This window comes from Adiantum capillus-veneris, chromosome 17 (genome assembly GCF_014529385.1).
Source record: "Adiantum capillus-veneris isolate H3 chromosome 17, ASM1452938v2, whole genome shotgun sequence".
Classification (NCBI taxonomy): Eukaryota; Viridiplantae; Streptophyta; class Polypodiopsida; order Polypodiales; family Pteridaceae; genus Adiantum; species Adiantum capillus-veneris.
In genome coordinates, this window is record NC_140947.1 from 109,818,090 (window position 1) to 109,825,470 (window position 7,381).

Sequence of the window (7,381 nt, forward strand, 5' to 3'; positions counted from 1 at the left end):
TCATCGAATGCATGCAAGTCATACAATTGAGTTGTATACCATTTTGCATGTATGTCATCAAATTTTCTTCAAGACAAATTGTTTATGACAAGTCGATGAACTATTCATGATCATTGAAGGGCATCAATAGGCTTATAATATGGTGTTTTGCACGAAGGATGGTAAAAATGTTTGTGAGCTTGACAAAAACCAGAAGTGGGGTAGAATGCGGCCAGGTAATTTGAAAGTTAAACAAGGATAGGTGCCTGTCAAGAGAACCTTAAATACGTGCTAGGGATTGTTGGGTTAGGGAGAATATGGGGAAAATGTTAGCGAAGGCTAGTCTCTGAATAAAAACCTATTTGGGCATCAGGCTGTGCAATGACAAAGTGAACTGGTTCTTTCAATACCTAAAATATGAGGGTGGAAAAGTTGTAGAAAACATGGAACATTAGATTGGAAAAGCAATAAGCCACCGAGCTGGAATGCGATCGATAGATGGGTAAGACAATTGGTGGATTGATAATCGGTTGTAGGTAGGCAATAGGATCTTGTCTCATGCTTAAAGGAGAGCTCCCTCATTGGGCCATCTCCATAGGTGAACAAACTTAACCACAGTAGATGAAAATGCATTTACAAAACATGAGGTCCATTTAAAAAACATGCCTTTCATTAGAGCATGCAAGCAAAGAGTTAAGCAACCATGATTATGATCACCCAATGAGCTTCTCGAAACATGTAAAATAACTCAACAATGCAAGTGTTATTGACTTGAAATCGTACTCGTCTCATTTACAAGATGATTGTAATTGTGAAGTCCAACATGAAATGCTTTAATGCTCAAACAAAAGATGACATAATATCATTTGTCTTGTCTTTCATATTAAGTCATGAGCTTACAAGTTACTCTTCGGACCAAGTCAAAGCATTTGGTTTTGCACAAATCATCTTTAATAGGGGTAAATTGTAGTTCATTAAAGCCACACGAGTAAGCTTACTTGTTATAAACAATAGGATAAGCATATGCACTTGATAGTTTTGGGGGTGGTCACACAACACATTGTTAACAGTTGTTTTGGGTGATAATTGTGCCTTTGTTGTGGTCACACGATGAAAGTGGAGTAGCATAGTACAACTATGCATGTTGTTCTGTAACTATGTTGGGATCAACATAGTTGCACAAGCTACAAGTAAAGAAGCAACGTCTATTGCAGCTTTTATGCATTTATGGTGGAACAATGATGTAGCATGTTGGCTATAAGTAGCACCATGGACACTCTCATCAACTATGGCTAGATCTTTAAGGTTTCTTGGGATAGTTTCCTACGACGTTAAAACTCTCTTCTTCTTCTTCTTCTCTCTCTCTCTCTCTCTCTCTCTCTCTCTCTCTCTCTCTCCATTCATGTCCAACAACAGACATAATTGTCACCATCTACACATCTTGCAACTAGCTTCCACGTGTTGGTGACCTCTACAAGTTGTATTGTGTGTGACCGTGCCGACTTCTTAGTGGTGCTCATAACAGTGTCGGAGCTTAGTTTGCACAATTATCTCTTATGCTTCTCTATGATGAAAAAATGTAATAGATATTTCAAATAATGCAATCTTAGAATCATGGTGTATAAGCCTATGATGTATCCCATGATGTCAACAAGATGCTTCTCTTTATGCTTATTTAAATTCAAGTAATGCAATCAAAACCTCTTGCTTTCATCATGAATGATTTTTTAGTTAATCGAACCTAAACCTTCAATGAGAGAGCCATGGTGGTGTGAAATCACATACTAATCTCTATACTAACTGCAAGCTCTATCATATGCTAGATTAAGTTTCTACACACACTAATAATTAATCCTCCTCCTCCTCCTTCTTCTTCTCTCTCTCTCTCTCTCTCTCACACACACACACACACACACACACACACACACAAGGTTCCAGACACATGGTTTCAGCATGTACAACTTAACGCCCTTTCAGTACTCCCTTGATGCACCATTGTTGCCTCTTACTCGAATGGAGATTACTAGACTCATTCTCCACGACCTAACCAATTGGACACCGGGAGGACATGGATAAAGCCATCACAAAAGTTGGGCACGAAGATGGCTGTCTATAGAGAGCATCTTCTCCAACTCATGGCGGATGGATTTGTGTTTTGACCTAGCTATATGGATACACATCTATCTCATGGGTTACAATGTGACATTGGTCAGATACAAGCATCTTCGCACCTGCTCGAGATTGAAACTAGTAGATTTTAAGGGGTACCAACAGCCAACAGGATATGCCGCCTATGCCATAGAGAGCCAGAGACGGAAATGCATTATATATGTCAAAGCACAGTGCAGTACGAGATATGGGATCGCTTCCACTGTTTATTCAGAGAAGGATTTGGACCTTTCTCAAGAATTATGAGCTATCAGCACTAGAAATGTCTTGGATTGTATTTGCTAGAGTTACACAGACACAGAGACAGCTTACTAGAGAGATCTGAAGCTTAGCACAGACTCACATCCGCGGCACTCTCATTGACCAAGCATTGGAGTTAGGGGGATGGAGACGCTCTCTCTCTCTCTCTCTCTCTCTCTCCCCGCGCCCGCGCCCGCCCCCGCCGTGTCGTGCACTATTATTGATATAATAGTGGTTGAAGGTCTAGAGTTCATTAGCTATTTTACATTCATTCCGATGAGTTAATAACCTATGCAAAAGGGGCATAAGCTTTAATCTACTCCAACAACTCCCCATTGATGCCAAAGCTTATGATACTAGAGAATATATTTTACATTGTACATGCATAGATGTTAGGCTTACTCCAAGAGCAAAGTCCAAAATAAAGAAGACCACTAAGTTTTTTAAAATATAGTTTGGGTTTACCTTTTGCAATATCCTTTCTTCTTTCTAGCCTTCAAGATAGTGTCTCGCCTTCTACCAAGATGATTATTACATTGTCGTTACATTAGAGAGAGAAAATTGAGCAATTTTGATCTGCTTGATTTTGTTTATCATGTACGTAAAGTTCAATGACTCTAGTCTATTGATAAATACTTGATTGGAACATTATGTTTATTGCTTTTACCTTCATGATGATCTTAATCATGCTCTCCTTTGTAGTTGCTTGTGGATGTCCAAACTTCATTTTAATAGCTCTTCTTGGGTGTGTCTTCTCTTTTTTATCTTTATTCATTCTTGACTAATGTGTGCAAAAAACCTTTTATGGATTCACAAGGAGAAACTCCCCTTATGATGAGGCCTTGTAGATCTTCGTGTGCTTGGTATCCCCTCCAAGATGTAGCTATTGCACCTAACTAGGGGGAAGGACCTTCAAGAATGCACTATAATAGCTAGAGGAAGTGGATTTTTAGACACGCTAAAGCATTGCACTAGTAACCCTTTTGATGTACCCTGAAGTAGATCAAGTATGAAACAAAAAACATGGTTTTATTTGACCTATTATTGACCTTACAACTTGAACCAATTATTGTTAATGGTTGAATAGTTATATGGATTGCTCAATCATGGATGATGTGGACAATGCACGATAACAATAAAGATTACCTACCCAAGTATTCAACTAATGGTCCCACCAATAAAGTGGATGGCCATCAATCCGATCAAACCAAGTGGAGGGCCACATATTTACTTGAAAAGCAAGTATTACTTGAGCCCACAACCTCCCAAGGGGCAAGCTATGTTTACTCAATTACCTTAATGAACAAGGCTTATCCCTTTTGTAAGGAAAAGGAGAAGCATAGGAAATTAGTCTTTATTTTGTAGGTTTTGGGTCATTTGATTAGAAAGGCTAACGAAGCCCAAATCTTATGTATGAATGCTCATGTGAAAGAGCTCGAGAAGTTCTTTTGCCACACAGATTATGAGGCTTGATAAACACTAGGGGGAGAGAAACATTTGACAAAAAATGGTCAATTTATCTACTCACATCATCAACATTTACCCTATGAACTCTCAATGAAGGCATGGACTCATAGGAATTTCCAAGGGTATCCACAAAAGAGAGGGTAGAACAAAACAAAATGATTTACGCTTGTTTGGCAAGAAATCTCAAAGAGTTTTGGGTTAAAGAGAGCATTATTATAGCCACCAATCAATAATAACTAGCCCAAGCAAGGATAGTGGCTCTAGGTATAAGCAAAGAGCATGTCCAAGGTATAAGCAATTTGAATAATTGCTAGATAATGATTTAGATTGCACTAAACAATGTTTAGGCCCTATGCTAGTTGAATTTCCTAAACATAATCTATTAATCAATTTATTTTATCTTTCTATTTGCCATTATGTGTCCTCTAATTAATTGTTGAAGCTTCGGACATGCTCAAAAAGGTTGATATGGAAATTTCAGAATAGAATTATCTTTTTTGTGTCCACGATGTGAGAAGTGTCGTCGATTAACTAGTAAGGGAAGTTTTCCAATGGATAAAGGCAAGGAAAATTTTCATAAGGATCTATTTCAAGTCTTCATTATGAATTTTGTGGTTTGAGACACTTTATTTGTCTCATATTACTGTTTTTTGGAGGTCGGCCATTATACCTACACCCCTATAAGGAAGCACATTTGTCATTTATGTATTTTGGAAATTTTATTTTCTTTGGGGTGTACCCTATCAAATGGGGATTTATTGTGGAACCTCACTCATATCTCTCTTTCCTTTTGTAAGCTTGTTTGGCTATGCTTTTTTTTCTAGTAACTCTCTCCAACTAAAGAGAGTTGATGATAAAATTAGATAGAACCATGGATACAAAAACTCCATGCTCAAAATGAGCCATGGAGGATGAAGATGACGAAAAACAATTACACTTGCACTTATAGGGGAGCCACCATACCACAACCTGACAACATCAGACGATCTCTCCAAAAAAAAAAAAACCCGCTAAACAAAGTGCCACCCTTCGGAAATGAGACCACCAACCATAGTAGCATACTTTCCAATACATACTAAATATATATATCGGCTGCTACAAAAGAGTTTTCAGCTACCACCAGCAACCCTTGCTCCAAAAAAAACACAAGACTAAAGCTAATCGTATAGGTAGGGCCCATAATTCCCATCACCAGAAGATCCACCATGGAGTGCTACCATATATATGCCTCTGTCACAATCACCAACATGCCTCGAGAGATGCGCACAATACTCCCACAAAAAAATAAAAAGAGGACCATGAGAAGTGGTCACACCAGGTAGCGTAGATCCATCCACCAACAGCATGCCATGGCCACACATATAGCCATGCCATCAAAGAGGGCTATGCCCTTTCCATCATGAGCATGATTCCACCGATTGCCACCCAATAGAAGCATCCACAAAAATAGAGAAGACCACGATACCCGTTATTCTCCCCAAGAGGAGGCGGGAGGTGCACCCTCTCTCGGATCTCCAAAAATGAGTCCGTCGGCAAGGGAGGGTTGTCGACAAAGCAGCAAACTAGCCTCGTAGCCCACCCCAGAGCAACCATTGTCCCCAGGCTCTACACAAGAGAACCTCTAGCCAAAAGACTCCTCCACCTCAACCTGCCATAGCACCCCCCATGAGCCCCCCTGCTCTCAACGCCTCGCAGGCTGCAAGTCGACAGAAACCCTTCACTCCAACAGAAACCTTTCGCCCTTGAAATTAATTGGCTATGCTATATTTAAGGAGAGGGTTGTTGGCTACGCTATATTTAAGGGGAGAGAGTTGTTAAGTATGCCCAATATGTATAACTTATCCATGGATATCATTATCTTGCATAATTTCTCATTTCAACTTTGTAACACTTTAAAGGTTAATCCTCGTAGAAAAGCCCATTTTACAAATGGAAAATGTTCCCCCTCTTGCTTGCCTCTAGGTTGTACTCAATGATGTCATCCAAGGTCCCACCCACGAGGCTGGGCACCTCACTTGTGCCATTTTTTGTCAAGCCTTAGGGTGGGTTCAAATGATGGTGACAAAAAACGAAGGGTTTCTGGCATGGAAGTATCCAAAAAGGTAATTTTTACCATCCCTTTGTTCACACGAGCATGGTACAAGCAAGCTTGACCAAATTTCCACCCCTCCCATTCATAGAAAAGCAGTAGAAGAGATCTAACAAGTTAAAGTTCACACGGCAAGTTCGAGTTTGAGATATCTATTAACAAACACACTACTAATCATTCAATTCCATGAAAAAATTGAGCTTGATCATGCTTGAATACTTCAATGCAATAAAGTCAAATTGACCTCATAATTTGAAATTGCATTCATTGAAACATAAAACACCATATAGTAAATCCAACCCATATTACAATCGCTCAATTGGACATTGATGATGATGACTCATCTGACATATCATCACCAAAGGCGTGTTGTACTTTGCTCTTTGCATATCTTGGTACAGTGTGTTGTGGAGAAGGATCAGTGGAGTGCAAGATGCAAGAGAGGGAAGGATAGAAGGGGGAAGGAGAAGGAGCAGCACAGTCTTTGGTGGAGCTTAGTGAGCCAATGTGCTCATACTCCTTATTTCCATATAACCAAAAGAATAGAAGGAATAGGCAGGCACCCGACCAGACCGGTCACATGCCTGAAACCTAATAATCTCCCACTTGAAGACCAACATGTCCCAAGTGGCTAAAGAGCGTATGGGCTATTATGTACAACCGTACAAAATGTGAAGCATGACCATAGCTTCACCCTATGCCCATCATCTCCATGCAATGTGTGAACCGCTCTGAGGCTAAGCTCTTTGTTAGAGCATCAGCTGGGTTTTCATCCGTGTGAACTTTGGCTAACTCAATGCGTTTGCTAGCCAAAATGTCCAATACCACATGATACCTGACCACTTATGTGTTTTGACTTGGAGTGAAACACGAGATTCTTTGCTAATGCAATCACACTCTGACTGTCGCAATGTAGCATTGGAGTCTGGTGTATACCAAGGTCTCCCACTATACGAGATAACCACACAGGTTACTTACTGGAACTAAAAACTGCAACATACTCTGCCTTAGTGATGGAAGATGAAGTGCAATTTTGGAGACGTAGCCAGATGTGGATTGCCTAGTGTCCACACAACCCGCATAATCCAAATCAGTGTATCCATTATGGATGCATCATTGTTCCCAAAGCGTAAGCACTTGTTGGTTGAACCCTTTTGATGTATCTCAAGATGTGATTCATCGCTTCCCAATGCTTTCTATCTAGATTGTCCACATACATGTTGACCACTCCCACTGCATATGCAATGTTTGGTCATGTGCTAACCATGGAGAACATGAGACTACCAACCTGCCAAAGAATACGACACCTTTGCCATCTCTATCTTTTCAGCATCCGATTTGGGAAAATCATGCTTGCTAAGTTTTTTGTATGCAACCATTGGGGTACGCAATGCTTTCCCCCCTTGCATAATAAAACATTGCAAGATATACTCTTCC